This window comes from Hetaerina americana, unplaced genomic scaffold (assembly GCF_022747635.1).
Source record: "Hetaerina americana unplaced genomic scaffold, ioHetAmer1.1.p SCAF_75, whole genome shotgun sequence".
Classification (NCBI taxonomy): domain Eukaryota; kingdom Metazoa; phylum Arthropoda; class Insecta; order Odonata; family Calopterygidae; genus Hetaerina; species Hetaerina americana.
In genome coordinates this window covers 309,587-325,560 of record NW_027287372.1, presented here as the reverse complement: position 1 = coordinate 325,560, position 15,974 = coordinate 309,587, and positions in this window count along the sequence as shown.

Here is a 15,974-nt window from a genome sequence, read left to right as displayed (position 1 = left end):
CTTCACAGGCAATATAATTGCATCACGTCAACCCAACCCACGTAGGAAAAAAAATCCTGGCGCAAGTTTCACCTTGAAACTCAAACCCGGATACATCAACAACTATCGGTCGCAGAGAAAAACAAATAACGTCACGTGAAAGAGGGGGGGGCATTTTTCCTTCATATGCAATCTAGTTGTACGACGTCAACCCAACCCATGCAGGAAAAATCATGACCCAAGGCCATCGCCTCTTATATCTCCAGAACTATCGATTGAAGAGTACGACAAACGGTGCCAAGTGAAAGAAGAGGTTAGGGTTAGAGGTTAGGGTTAGAGGTTAATACTTCAGATTAATGCCTTAAAGTGTCCCCTTTAAATTGAAAAATATATAGATTTCATCAATTATCTCGTTTATTTCCTATCAAATACCCTAGTGCTGCAAATTACAATTGGCGGATAAAAACATAGGATACACACCATCACCTCTGTCCTATCGATAACCATCCCAGCATCCGGTATAGGACCCGCCTACTAGAAAATCCAAGATGGCGTGTTTCAGGAACGGCTTCTCGTATCTACTACCCTAGTGCTGCCATATCCCATATGCAGTTACCAAGATCTTAACAAGTGAGGTTGCAACGTGACTCCTCCTCCCACTTATGTATATAACTAACCTCTTCCGAAAAGAAGCTCATTCTCCGTCAACATGAGCGTGAAAATTGACTTTTTATGTGCTCGCTTGGGTGACGCATATCTGCGCATGAAGCGAATAGAAGATGAGGATGCGTACTCAATATGCATCCCGAGAGAAAGAATTGAAAATACCGATTTTATGCTATCAGTTTCTTTCCTAACTACGTACTACTGTGTGTTCCGACACCAGAACCGTGAGTTTGATGTCGTCGGGCAAAAAGTGAAATTTTCCGGCTTTCAAGATGGAAGTGGGAGAGTCGTGAGATTCAACATCACCCAGGCATCTGACATCTCCGATCCTGAGAAGCGTCTAAAGGCCGAGGAGCAGCTTCCCTTCATTTGGCTGGACGTGTACGAAGCACATCGCCCGCAATCGAGAGTAAATGGAGGAAAATATGTTCTAGAGCGTCGAGGAAGAACTGAGTTTGACGGTGGATCGCAATTTGTTAGCAAAGGAGATCGCGTGGAAGTTGACGGAGTGAAGCCAGTTTGCTACACGGACCATAAAGAATCGAAAGTGCGATACTGTACCACGGACCATATCCGAGGCACCCGCCTGAGAGTGATCAAATTTGTACTCAAATTTGAAGATGAAATGTTTGTATATTAAAGTAAATAAAAGTTTATTATTGAACATTTTTTTTTATTACTCATTTTATGGGATTTTATAAGGTTAGAAATAAAACACGGATACGGGTTTTACATAATTTATTAAAGCATACATACATTTTTTTACTGGTTTTCATTACAATTATAATAATTTTTGCATTTTTTATTTACAAATTTTATTTTGAATACACCATTCAGCCAACTTGAAACAGTTTTTTCTTGCACATTGTGTGGTATTCTGGTGTGCAGGTAACAAGCATCCCTCATGTGTAGTTAATTTCTTGAGCGAGGGACAGCCATACAGTTCGAGATTAGCAACACAAATTCCCTCGGGAAGAAGACCGTTTAAGAAAGATGCCTTTTGTACACCCTTGGTATATAAATATTTATATGGCCTCGTATAATTGGATAATACACTCTCCAAATCAGAATAATCCACGTCTCCAGAATATTCCGTCAAGCCGTGATAATTTTTACGCAGCCAAGTCGCCTCTTTAGTATAAAGAATTCTCGCCGGCGATTTAAATAGCCACGTATTACAACATTTGTTCTGGACAGCGATGATTGCCAATTCCTTGACAATAAATTTTCCATCGCTGGTCATAAATCCTTGAAATTCGATAATGGCACTCATCGCGATGTATGTCCAACTTACAAGGTTTTTACACCCAATGCCAGGGGTTGAACTTACATCAAGACCTTTTAACTTACAGAACTTTCATTCGTGCCAGAGGTTAAAAAGTCTTACATTCACATACAGGAAGCCAAATACTTTTAGCCATCAGCCGAATCATACGCAATGAGTACCTTCTCCAATTCAAGCCTCTGTATATCGCAATTTGCAATATTATTTGCTAATTTATTCGCGAGAAACTGTTTTATTTTTTGACGACTATCCAAAAGCCTCTGGAGAAATAGATTTATCAGTTTGAAGAGTTGTATTAGAGCCCCCCACTCATCACCATTCAAGTTGACGGTGTTTTTCGTTAAAATGCTTTTCACAACCAAATGTCTCTTCCCAAAGTAATTTGCATATGCCAAGCAGGGTGACGTTAACACACCTTTTTCTCCCTTATAAAAGTACAAGTTTACAGTCTTTATCGAATTCGAGATGCTTTCCCATTCACTTTGTGAAAATGTTACACTTTTTTACCGTTAAATTGAACCACTGATTCAAAGTCACTTCCGTAACCAATGCACACGCTCTTTGTCTTTGCCTCATTCAAATAATACACCGTTTGAAGAAGTAAATTGTTCAAAAGTCGAGGCGAAGAGCAAGTCGAATGTCCAGCAGGTCTCTTTCTCTTCACCGGTGGTGACTGGAGAACCGCATCCACTGACGGCTGCATCACGACTGAAGTCTAGCGTGTATTAAAATTGCTTAAGAGATCGGCGATGGAAGAGGGGATGGGGAACAGTCATCTGGGCAGGGCTCAACCTCAGCCTTGAGGCGGTTGTATTGGAACCACTGCGTCAGCGAGTGCGCGTTTCTGAGGGCACAAACGCTACTGCGCAATTTATGACAGGGATTCAGGCAGGAAAATGACGGGAAGGTGCATTTCTCTGGATGGGGGCAGGCCAGCTCCTTTTCCATGCAAATGAACGTGCGCCCCGTGAGATCGGAGAGAAATTCACACTCTGCTTCGCTAAATGCGTAAAGCCCCGTGGCGCCCTCTATGATGGCTTCCAAAGCTGGGGCCAACTCGATGTGTGAGATGAAGCCGTGCTCAAACGAGGTCTCCTCGTTGCAATGCAGTGGATCTTGAAATCGAAGCTTCTTTCCTCCAGCTGTGAGCTTTCCATGACGACGAAAGCTGCCCCAGAAGAGACGATTGCTATCCAAATCGACGGCTGCCATCTCCGTAACTCCCCCCTTTGAAAAGCACACGGCCACGATGATCTGCATCCTTTGGCTTTCTCTTCCGCAATGGATGTTTTCCTCACCAATTCGTCCTATTTATTCTGGAACAGCACCGTTGAGCTCTAGGGTGACATCTGACGCGTCGTAGTTGGTTGAAGGTTAGACGGAACAGCTTCAAGGCTCGGCAGTCGTTGAGATGGGGGATGGTTTTGTGGAATTGGTTGAGGAATTTGTGTAGTTTTTGTCCTAAAGATTTACTCGCGGTATAGAGACAGCAGTATTCACCGCAAATATCCGAATGAAAGCTTTGAATTTGTACGCGATTTTGAGTGACTGTGAATGGTTTTAAAAATTGGCGTACGTTCGCTACGAAGGGAGGCAGACCATAAGAATCAAAATACTCGGCTGAATGATTGTCCAAGTATATCCCCACCCAGTGAGAACCCGGTAAATTAGAAGGATCTAAATTAACTATGTAAACTCCATTTTGAGGTGATTTTGGTAACCTATCAGAAGCATAGACTCCGCGGAATACTTTAAATTGTCTTAATAACGTATCTATCTGCACGCTATTTATGACTAAAAGTTTGCGATAATGTTCCTGTCTTTATCTATTTCCAATGTAGCGTCATACTCAGCAAAAAGCAGACACGTGACTGTTTTTGTCAACTCTCGCTCGAATTTAGCCTCTATTCTCACCACACCTCTGTCTCCTAAACTTATATGATCCTCATTCCCAGAATTGTCGGGGGTTAGATCAAATACTAGCATGAAATAACCGTGTCCGAACATGTCGTACGTGATTTGATTACCTCTGTCAGCGTGCTTTATTCCAGTACCCGAAAATAATGTATCGTACGCACGTGCCCAATATTTTTTCCCGTAGAAATTACACTCCAAACCTTCCGAAGGAATCTGAACACCGTTTACAAACATTGAAAAATTCTCCAATGAATAATGAGATAAGGCGAACGGATTCCTCATCACACTGCCCGCATAAGATTCATTATCTACCATTGCAAAAACGATTGTGTTAGGTATCCGTCCAACAATAGCATTATCGATATTCAAGGTTCGACCTCCGGCAGGTATAGTAAAAGTCTTTAGTTCAGTTCTTTTGTAATGATATTTCGCATTTTTCCCACTTTGTAATATTTTACTATGCGCCACCAATATGGACGGATTGATTTCAAACTGTTGCACGGAAAGAGTAGCGTCGAGAATTTTCAAAACTCCTTCTTCTCCCTCCATGAGATAGAAGGAGGGAGGTGCAAGCATCAACCTAATTCCAACATCGACTCGATCCAGCAATAGTTGCGACTGATTGAACACGTCCACGTGCAATTTACCAAATAGTTCCACCTCGGTGCTATTCTTGAACCATGATTTTCGTTTCGTGTACCCTGCATTGGAAGAATCCGTCTTATCGATATCATTTCCCGTATCTAATTCCCAGCCTACATTACGCAGGTGCGTTCTGCTCGCATCGACCCCATAGTTTAACGCGTTTTCGAAAAAGCTCCTATAGTGCTAATTATCCTCGGATGGTGTGACAAGAGTTCCATTGAAATATACATTACACTGTTCAAAGAGAGAATGGAGAAGATTGTTGACGACTCCCGGCTGATTGGTATCACTATCGGTAAAGTCAGTTAAATTCTTTTTACAGAGTTTCACTTTAAGTCTCAGATAAACGCTATTCAAGTCCTTGTACGCATCTCCAGAATCTTTTATTAGAAATTCGATAACGGATCTATTATCCAACGAAGAGATGGGTTTATATGATACAAGTCGCTTCGAGAGAATGTTCGTCTGTATCAAAGGATTGGGTTGGAATATGTCCAGCGAACTCAGCATGTGCTCACTCATTATGAAAAAATATCACTCAGCGCGACCTTTCCTCGTTTCCGCCTTCTACTCGAATGCTGTTTTTTCTTACCACCAACGGGTTTTATTTTATTTAGCCTTGGACGTTTAACGAACCTCAATCGCCCACCAGTCATACCTTTCAACTTATCCTCGGCCTTGCGTTTCAAGTTCTACCCCGCCTCGTTTATTCTACTGCGCAGTATATCCTTTACCGGTTTAGTCCCAAGGTCCGCGAGAGCCGCCGCTCCCGCACTCGCTGCTTCCTTACCCACACTTTTCAGTCCGCTGAATAGTAATGGCTTAGCAAAACGCCACAGACCTGCGAGAAAACTTCCAATACCTCGTCCCTTTTGTACCCTGTACGAAGCTCTATACAATGGCCCAATCTCTCCCCCCACCTGCTTCGCATAATAACTGTAATATCGGTCCACCACCGATGCCATCTCGACGCAGAATGATAAACTAACGTGAATTAGTTCTTTTTTATAAAGTGTAACACTATTATAGAGCTTTGCTCACCACTACGAAAAGATATGGGCTCACCGAGTTTATCACTCAGTAGAATTTCGATGCTTTCGATATGGTTCTTCTCAACGGGGAAATAATATATCGGATTGAATGTCTGATATTCACCAATTTTAGTATTCAAGATGCGTACGCATCGACTGAGCGAATCACCCACAAATTGCGGTTTGATTATATCTGTGTAGACATATATGTTGGAAGAGGAGTTTGCTATGATTCCTTTTACCACATCGCTTTTGTTTATTGCATGTGCTTCCTTCGCTGCTAGTATGGATATTATACCTGATATGTCTCCACGAATGTAATTTCTACTAATCGTACTAAAATCTGACAGAGTAGTAATAAATAAATCTCGAAAGGAATTATACGTGCCCGGAAGTAAAGTGTAAGTAACGTTTTTAGCATTAATTAACACGCCAGGTTCTATACGCTCACTCAATCCTGATACGTTTTCAGCGAATTGAAGATCATCATTATTCGCATTAAAGATTTCCGTTTGTACTGCTATACGTTTCGCTTTATCTAGTTCAAGGAATGGTTTGACAAATGCCTTACCTAGTGATTCGTATGCGCCAGTAGGTACCACAAAGAACGAACCATCTTTTAATCTAATTTTAACGTCGCTAGATTCATACTTTGGTCCTCCTCCTATTTCTCCGCGAACTAATCCCTTTTCATTTCGCGTTCTATTATCTTTAGAAGAAACTTCTTCTTCTTCCTCCAAAGTTCCAGCATCTCCAATTTCCTCTCTAACTTCACCAGAAAGAATATGAATAGATGGAAGGGAAATTTCCGCCAGACCTGCGTACCAATCATCATTCATCAAATCGATACGATGACTCAATTTTGTTTTGTAGTTAGCTATCGTATTTCTCGGATAGAAATCCCTCGAACTGTCGCTAGGTAGTGTAAGATAAAATTCGTTCATAATGTACGCACGGAGGATGCAGGAATCCAAGAATTAAATGAGGATGGGTATCCTTCCCACTTGACAAAGTATTCCAATTTAGGTCCACTCCCTTTACGTTTCAAAACTTTTTCTATCCTATATTCCGTCTCGGAGGACACATTCACCTTGACTAGTTCTTCCACATAGAAACTACCCTTTATATCCTCACCGTTAAGGTCCTTCAATTTATATGTCGGTATTGACCTCGATCGATCCACGTCCGCGATTTTGAATATTTCACTAGTATAGTTTGGAGTGTATCCTTTGGTAAATGGAAGTCGCTCCTTACTGATTCTCACATAATCATTCGCGTTCAATTTAAAATCTTTGCTAGTAAGTGGTTTCCTCATGTGACTAGCGATTGAAAATGCATTTTTTGCATTCACTTTGGAGGGTGCGATACCTGTGCTAGAATGAACGCAATTGTTATAACTACTAATGAGTTTTGGGAGCACATCGACATATTTGTAGGTTGTGTATTTCGTGAAATACTTGTACATTTTAGACTTTAGCGTGCGATTGAAACGTTCAACGAGGCTAGCCTTAATGTCCGGATTATTTGTGGTGTAAAACTTTACCCCTCGATTCGAGAGAAAAGTTTTAAATTTACTATTAACAAATTCACCCCCTTTATCGCTCTGAATTTTCAATGGTTTGCGTTCGCGAAATATAGCCTTAAATACTTCAATTATCTCCTCCGGCCTCTTTGTCCTCAAAGCTTTCGCCCACGCAAAACGGGAGAATAGGTCTATTATAGTCATAATGTAACAGCACCCGTTGTTGTATTTTTTCAATCTTCTCAAATCATTCAAATCGCACTGCCAGCACTCATCAATGTAAGTTACGTTATAGTGATTTCTGGGGAACCTTTTCCTCACCGGTTTGTGTCGTGTATATGCCTCTTGAGATTCTAACCACTCACGAATCACCTTTCGGCCTATTCCCGTAGCTTTATATAATTTTTCAACCGATGAAAACCCGGCAGGGTGCTCTGGGCTATTATATATGTTCTCAATCACGTCGTGTCCCAATCCGGACCGTATGTCTTCGGTTTTCTTACGCGCTCGCTTTTTCTCGGAATTTTTCTTGGAGACGGTAGCTGTTGTTTTCTTTCTCGCGATAGGTTTCGTTTTTTTCTCGTTGACGTTACGCTTTCCATTCCCCCTAGCCTTTCGTGTATGCGTCCCCATGTTGAGTCTAAATCTTTATTCAACCTTTTCACTTCTGCCAGAGTTTTTCTCAATGCGGGGATTTCCTCTCTCTCGTCAGCAACTCGTGACCTCGTTGGTGTTTCTACCAAGGACTTGACTATTGGAACGTGTACGGGGGAGTTTATATCTGAGACGGCGTCAAGGTATTTATCGAGTATTCTTTTATACAAATGCCACTTATCAATATCCTTTATACTTTTCTTAACCAACACACCTTTCATTTCCTTGTCCAATGTACTCAACCTAGCCTTTACACGACTTCGATCAAAAACTTCCGGAGTCACGACTAGCATCTTACGCAGGCTCATTTTCCCAGCAGGCTACCGATGACACCGCTTAAAATTGATCCCAGCAATAAGGGTAAAAAACCACCTTTTTGTACGAGCAGCGCACGTTTCTTCTTCACACTCGCCCCCCGCACAGCTAACTTTCTCAACGTGTTACGATGCTTGGATAGTTTTTGTTTTAACCTATTATCTATCTTATGGTTCCCGTTAAGTGTATTCAAACAACAATCGCAAATGGCTTTGATCAACTCGTCGTCCGAGGTTTTAACAATCGCAGTGCGAAGTTTTGGTTTTGCCGATTTTAAGACGTGGAGCAAATGTTTATTGTTCTTCAATCTTTTCATCGTGTAGGGACATGTAAACTACAGTTGCCCCGTCTTTAGGAAATATTTTCGTTCTAAAACGAAACCTCTCGTCTGAGTCCTGACCAAGATCCAGAACCAAATAACCGAATGGTTGTTGCGTAACTTGTTTATATACCCTCTCCAATTCCCCCGATTTTTCCGGATACACCTGCCTAGCCAAGTGACCAAATTGCGACCTATCTCTAGGATTCTTAAAGACAACGATATACTTGGAATTTAGCGAGATGTTTCTCGCTTGCGGGTTTTGATAAAAAATATTCTGCGTAATTAGGAAAACCGAAATGTTAAAGTGATGGCTTCCTCTAGTGAACAGTTTAGAGACGTCTTTGCTATAGGCCCCTTCGCTCATTAAATCATCAATCACGTACAACGTTGGCACACCACCAAATTCTTCGAAAGGCGGTATTTCGGTTCGAAATTGAACGGGTATTCTAATGCTTGGTTCACTTCCAGGAGCACAGCACCATACTATTTCACGTATCGGGCTATTCACCATATAATCTAAATTTTCCAAAAACTGCGTGACAAATGTGGTTTTCCCGCAGCCTGAGGGACCCGCGAAAATACAGGTAAACGGATGCTTCCAGGCTAATGTCATGGTTAACACTGAAATTAAGATTAAAAATATCTTTCTTTTATAATTTCAATCGCCGTTAAAAGCATCATTATGCGTTCGTTTTCGTGGAATTTTATAGTGACCCCACGCAAACGTTTTTATCCCGTCTTCACAAAGGTATCGCTTATCGTCGGATGCATTCAGCGTGACTTTATTCATCTCCATGGTGTAAATATTATGCATTTTACTCCGTATCACGTTCATTTTTCGAAATACCACCGAGTTCTCTCGGAGACATTGTACATAGTCGTTAAATTTTAAACCTTTTTCCTTAACAACTTTCGTTATTCCTTTTGCTTTCTTCTTTTCTTTACCTCCCTCTACCTTGAACGAATAAAGTTTACTACGTAATCCGACAAAATGTGTCATTAGGTTTCCATCGCATTCGTCCTTGAATTTACCAATTACTTTTTTATTTTGTTCAGAAAAGCAAAAGTGATCCTTTGGATAATTCGACGTGTCAAATGCATCTAGGTTCCCCAGAAAATCCCTATACACATCATCCGTTTTTATTTCATATATGAAGCTATCAGTATCGGTGTAGGCGAGGGATATATTTTCCCCGTATTTCGGAAGCATTGTTCTATAATGAAAGTTATACATTAAAGTCTTACTCAAGTCCAAGACACAGAAACCTATATATATAGGTTTATTAATTTTTATGACTGCCTTCCGCATGTGAATGGCAACTAAACACTCGTGAAAAATCGTCCTATTCAGAAATGTTGACTTATTAATTAGTTTTTGTAGTCTTTTTTCGTTTACCACTAATTCCATATTCATACGTTTCCTCACGTTCTCCATTGTTTTCCCAAATACTGCATTGTTCATCAGTTTATAGAAATCCTTCTCAAAATCATTGACTGCCATTTTTCTTTTCTCAGTGTTCAAATCAATATAGGTCTTTAACCAAGGTGATTGACTAAACCTGATTACTCTATGCACCTTCTTCAGCACCAGTCCTAGTTCTAAAGCTTGTTTCAAGTTTACGTAATGAATTACATATTTACTCTTATTTTCGAGAGTTGTTAGCAGTTTTTTATGTTTACCGCCAGGTGGTGTCTTGTTTTCCGGGCAAAGAGGGAGATCTGAATGTGTATCGTGTAGCCTATGTGGGTACTCAAGATCAACTTCGAGAATATATCCAGTTTCACTGTCTTCGGGAACATTTTCAACGTTTAAATCATCAATTTCTGCCTGTGTTAACCATCGAAATTTACCGTAGGGAAGGGGTCTCGAAAGGGCCCACCCATAGAGATTGTTAGCGTCTAGATATGTCAAATAGGTTGGACCTGAATCTGGGCCATGACTTGACATGTATCTATTGTTCGATTCGCAGTACCTTTTACAGCATTGTGAAATTCCTCCTCGGATACCGTTTTCAATCATTAGTATCATGTCGTAGTCAGTCAAAAGCTCTAGTTCTATTTCAGTGTATTTGAGCATTGCATCAAAAGTTAAACCTGGAGCAGTATAATACCACGCAGGATCTAGTTTTTACGCGCTGTAGCATACGTCACGAAAATTTTCAAAAACATCAGCTAAGAGGGTCACGTCGCTTTTCAGATAGACATCGCTGTAATCGCCGATTGTTTCACATTCAAATGCGTCCCAAACATTTTCTGCATGCTGATAATCTTCGTCAGATACATATGCATCGGTCAGTCTGTTGTAAAAATTCTCCTTTTCCGGGAGCAAGGTTTCATCGAGTTTATTCAACGAATCAGTGTAATCATAGGGATAAACCCCCTTTCGTGTAACTAAATTTGTCTTTTCACCGAATATTGTGCTTGTGCATTTAAACTCTGTTAAATTGGCAACCAATGAAGCTAGAGAGGTAGGCATGAATCTAAACGTGTCAACAAACCGAATTTTGAAATTTTCCGTGATAGACTTAGAAAAAGATTTATATTTTTCTTCAGAATTTGGAATTATAAATATTTCCCTGTCATCATAGTTAAGCTCTCGTACGATGAAATGCCCATCATATGATGAGAGGTTATGAATAAAGATTGGAAGGAAATTCGGCATTTTATATTGAATGTTACAAAAATAGTGCGCAGGTCCTCTATACTTTCCTGTCAAATGATCATGGTCTCTAACTTTATTCTCGTTCAATTCTTTACCACAAATGTGACATGCGTTTGCAGTTTCAAAATCTGAGTCTTCCTCTTGAGTGAGAGGATTCATTGGAATAATATTTTTGTAAAGTTTACAAACTTTTTCAGCCTCTTCTTTCATCCGTAAAATGAATACCCTAGCAGCATTGGGACCTCGGTACAGGTATGGGTCCTCGCATCCCTCAGGTCCCACTACGATGTAACTAAAGCTGAATGGGGTATGTCTCTGCATTAAATTAGTATAAGATGAGTAAGGATAAGGCTCGCAGGTACTAATATTTTCCAGAAGACATTCAAAGTCAGCGTAAATGACAAAAGGTACCCGAAAAGAATAATTTAAGTTTGTGAATTGTAAACTTTTATTGTCCTCGTCAGGTAGAATGATTTTACTCGGCTCGCCTGTACCTTTACATAGCTGTTGATGCTCTTCTAGCCTGTGCTCACTCTGGTAATGTGTGAGGCAGCGTTTGCAAGTGAATATTCTATTAGAATGCTTCGTAATTTGGGAGTGAATCAATTTATCAAAATTCCTAATCCAACAATAGTGAGCGGTTGTTTCGTTGCTAATGTAAAGGAGGTCGCGATGATCCTCGAGCTCATGATCTACAATTTTTAGTGGGTACACGAGGTTCTTATCTGTCAGACCAAAAACGTTGATTGAAATATTATTGACACGTTCGAATTTTGGAATATATTTCAGCTCCACCGGGTACGCGATGCAGTCCCAATTGTAACCCATATGGCATGCTCGTGTCTTATACTGGGAAACTCTTTGAGGATCCTTATCGATATTTTTGGCCCAAATGGCATACTTAAAGCAGTATTGATCATCATTTCTGATATTGATAACGGATTTAGTATTCCTAATTTTTATAGGCAGCTCAATGAATGTTGATCCTCGAAATGGCGTGTACTTGTTTATTCGCAGTTCTAAACCTAGCACATTTGATAAGGCCCATCCTGAACCTTTAGCTTGAAATTCGGACTTTTCTTTTAAAAGTTTAGAAAATGTCTCATTGATTACTTTCTCAATTTCATCTGCTAACAATAACCTGCGATTGTTGGTTTTGAAGGAAGCGTTCATTTCATCCCTCTCACCCTTTTTGAATTTGCAAATTAAAACAAGATTGAATTTAATGGCACTATTTTCCACTATTTGATCACTTATCTTTTCGATCAACTGAGTTTTGATGTTATTGAGAAATGAGATCACGTCCTGTTCACCATCTTCCACGGGAGTAATCCAAAATGTTTTCAGTCTGGAACGAATAGCTGATTCAATTTCATTGAATCCCCTCCCTATTTGCTCGTTGATTTTAATCCGGTGCGCGTTGGTATTCTCATGAGGCATAGCCTCGTCAATATCATAGAAGATTTCACAGTAAGTGCAAAATTTTCTTCCCTTTGCCTTATCCAGCGCATTTTTCATTCGATTATACGTCCCCATATCAGAAATGTTATCGTCATCAAACACTATTTTCATATATATGTCACTTAATGCCTGTTCTAATTCTTCCGAATTGTGATAGCTACCAGCATTGTAATTTTCTAGAATTTCTTGGATAGAGGGCATGATTAAAGGTTCTTTGAGCTGTTGCTGAAATAAAATAAAAAAATGATACGTATGAAAAAATACATTTTCATCTCATTACATTAAGTGCAGGATCTAGAGGTAGAAAAACCTCGTAACGAATATCATCTACTTCATAACCCCGTTCGAACAGAAACTCGTATTCTTCTGCAATAGTATATTGCTCAATATGATTAAACGTAGTGCGAGGTATTGAATCGGATAAATGGTACAAGATTATGTCAACTTTACTCTGCAAACAATGTCTAAATGAGATACCCGGTGATTGTCTCTTCTCCGTCTTAACGAATGCGCTTTGAACAATATATTTTGATAACTTTAATAATGATATTTTATATAGTGAATTTACGTTAGACATTGCTGTATATATATTACTACTACTGATTTGTTAACAAACTATGCAATCCTATTGATAAAATCAATTATGTATGTATTTCTTTTAGGTATTGCATATACCCTAAGAAATTAATGCGATTATTAATGATATGTACTTACTCCTGACGTCAATGAATACAGCTGATGATTCGGGAGGTGAAATCGGTCCGTAATAGCTCTCTAAGCTGCTCTGGAGGAAATGGAAACTTAACTCTCAGAAGTGGAGTTTTATAGAAATAAAAGCTAATTCCCTCAGCGGAACACCCGTGCAAGAAGGCCACCTAGTTAGAATCAAGTAATGTCATCATCTGTGCATGTGCTGGTCTGGATGTGGATGGAATTAACTAGTTCAGCCATTTGAATTATCCACCGACGCAACCTAAGCATGTGCCAAGGTTTGCGGAGTTGGCAGCTTCTACTGAAAAAATGCAATGCTCAATTCCGAACATCCGCGCAAGAAGGTTACTTAGTTGAAATCAAGTAATTTCATCATCTACGCATGTGCTTGGATGGAATTGACTAGTTCAGGTATTTCCTTTCAATTATCCTTCGACGCAACCTGAGCATGTGCCAAGGTCTTTGGAGTTGGCAGCTTCTAATGAAAAAATGCAATGCTCAATGCCGAACATCCGCGCAAGAAGGTTACTTAGTTGAAATCAAGTAATTTCATCATCTACGCATGTGCTTGGATGGAATTGACTAGTTCAGGTATTTCCTTTCAATTATCCTTCGACGCAACCTGAGCATGTGCCAAGGTCTTTGGAGTTGGCAGCTTCTAATGAAAAAATGCAATGCTCAATGCCGAACATCCGCGCAAGAAGGTTACTTAGTTGAAATCAAGTAATTTCATCATCTACGCATGTGCTTGGATGGAATTGACTAGTTCAGGTATTTCCTTTCAATTATCCTTCGACGCAACCTGAGCATGTGCCAAGGTCTTTGGAGTGTGCAGCTTCTACTGAAAAATGCAATGATCAATGCCGAACATCCGAGGACATGCAAGGAGTTGTTCTTGAAAGAGATTAAGGAGGATGAGGAATCTCTCAAGGATGTTGGGATATGTTCAACGAGTGAGGTCAGCGGAGTGAAAAAAAACCCACTCCACTATCCGATCTTGCTTAATGCAACCTCCTCCTCTAACTTCCTAGTTTTAGCACGTAGCATGATGCTCTACAGAAGCGTTCCTGTATATAAACCCTCAGCTTTGAGTCTCCATCATTCAACACCTGGCAGAGATCTACTACCGTCGCTATTATCCGCTCTCCTCTGATCATCGCCGCTCATTGCCGAATTGCCGAATTGCACCATATTCCAGTCTTGTCGCCACTCCTGCACCAAAATCATCATCATGGAGGCTACTACTTCTGCTTCTGGGTAATTATGACTTAGAGATAATTAACATTATTTTAAATGTTATTTAAATATGGTTGAGGAGGGGTCTTAAATATATATTTATCATATTAAAATTTTCAGAATTTCCATCATCATTAGGAAACTACACCCGTTTGCAAGTACCCCTATGCCATGCTATGAATGCCCTGCTGGATATGATATTAGTGCTGTCCAGTGGGATATAATTCCTAAGCGGGGGCGGGCTTTAATACCTTGCGGATTCTCCCTTGAAATCCCCAAAGGATTTTACGGGAGACTCGCATCCCGCTCTAGTCTTTCGCTGAGGTATGGGATAGAAGTTGGGGCGGGTGTAATTGATCCTGATTATAGGGGGGAAATTAAGGTTCTCCTCTATAACCATAGTGATGAGGATTTTTTGGTGAGAAGAGGAGCTAGAATATGTCAAATCATCCTTGAAAGAATCGCTACAGATGTTTCATTTGTAGTGTCTGATGACGTTACCTCTAATAGTAGCCGAGGACAGGGTGGTTTTGGCAGTTCTAATCACCCTCCAGTTGATTGATGTGAGTAACGATTAATATATATATAAACATATGATTTATTGTATACAATGTTTTCGTTTTTACCTTTGTAGGATGGAGTCCACTCCCTCAACCACGACGCTTAACAGCACCCCCACTGTCAGCGTCACCACCTCCACCTCAACGTCAACCGAAGCGTTGACCTCTTCATCAACTTCTGTGGTAGCTTTTTTAACTGGTTATATATCAAATTTTAATAATGCTCGAGGTGTAATTAATATCTACTGATGGTACCTATTTTTATTCTGGCAGGCTAGCATCCGGGAAAGATTCTTTCGGTTGCAGGAGGAGGGGTCATTTCTGAAGAAGGAGGATTTGGAGGAGGAAACCCGCTACCGGGTGGAGAAGGTGGAGAAGATGACCACCCGATTCGGGGAGGGGGTGGTGGCGACAATCTTTTTTCGGGGGAGGGAAAAGAAAATTTTTCTCCCCCGAATGTTTACAATGACGGTGGGGGAGGTTATGATGTACAATTATAGTCAAGAAAAGTTTTTTTATGTTTAAAAAAAATAATCAAATAAAAATTATTTGAAACAAAACGTTCGTTTTAATATATATGAATTTTAACAATTTTGTATCCCTATTCCTTAGAGAAAACATTATATATTTGGTCCACCTATTTGGTATATCAAAGTTTTAGAAATTGGGAATGTTATACCCTTATTTCTGGTATCGTATAGAATTTTAAAAATGGTACCTCAATTCGGGGTGTTTTCCATACCCTTAGTTTTCCAAGGGTAAACACTTATAATTTACAGGTAATTCCATGCGGAATAGATAACTAATTTTTCCCTGATAAACTTTCAAATTTAAACCATATTTTTATCTAGAGGGTTTTTTTGTAAACGCCACCGCCTAATTCTTATCCTTTCTTTTAGGAATAGTGACCTACCTATTTGGTATATCAAACTTTTAGAAATTGGGAATAGTAAACACTTATGCTCGGTATCATATAGCATTTAGAAAAGTGTACTTCAATCGCGAATT